This window comes from Babylonia areolata, chromosome 3, assembly GCF_041734735.1.
Source record: "Babylonia areolata isolate BAREFJ2019XMU chromosome 3, ASM4173473v1, whole genome shotgun sequence".
Lineage (NCBI taxonomy): Eukaryota > Metazoa > Mollusca > Gastropoda > Neogastropoda > Buccinidae > Babylonia > Babylonia areolata.
Genome location: NC_134878.1, coordinates 27792455 through 27792868, shown reverse-complemented (window position 1 = coordinate 27792868; position 414 = coordinate 27792455). Strand labels below are relative to the sequence as shown.

Genomic DNA, 414 nt, shown 5'->3' with positions numbered 1-414 from the left:
CTGTTTGCTGTTATACTGCACGCTGTAGTTTGCTGTGCATCTGCAATGTTAAGATATTTATTGTCAGTGTGGGGCTGGTGTGGTCGACACTTTTTGGGAAATAAACCAACATCAAAAAGAACATCTGTGTGTGTTTGTGTGTGTGTGTGTGTGTGTGTGTGTGTGTGTGTGTGTGTGTGTGTGTGTGTGTGTGTGTGTGTGTGTGTAAGAGAGAGAGGTGGTAGAGAGGGGTAGTGTAGAAAGAAATCAAAGAAGTAACCATGCTGAATCTTAATGAACCAGGATGTATCACGATACGTTTTCAGAAGAAATCCACACGTCCTCAAATCCCAGGCCATCCCCAGAAAATCCTGAGTGACTTCCGTAGACTGCACTCAGCACCCCCGACCCTACCCCCCCACCACACACCCCGAG

General features: G+C 46.9%; 1 protein-coding gene across 2 annotated transcripts in view; it reads left to right on the top strand.

Moving 5' to 3' along the window:
* The window catches only part of LOC143279909 (uncharacterized), an 8290-nt gene extending 8169 nt beyond the window's left edge, over positions 1-121 (top strand). For both annotated transcript variants that reach the window (XM_076584233.1, XM_076584234.1), the window contains exon 2: positions 1-121. This exon is cut by the window's left edge. The gene's annotated coding sequence lies outside the window, so the exon portion shown is untranslated.
* The last annotated feature ends 293 nt before the right edge of the window (positions 122-414 follow it).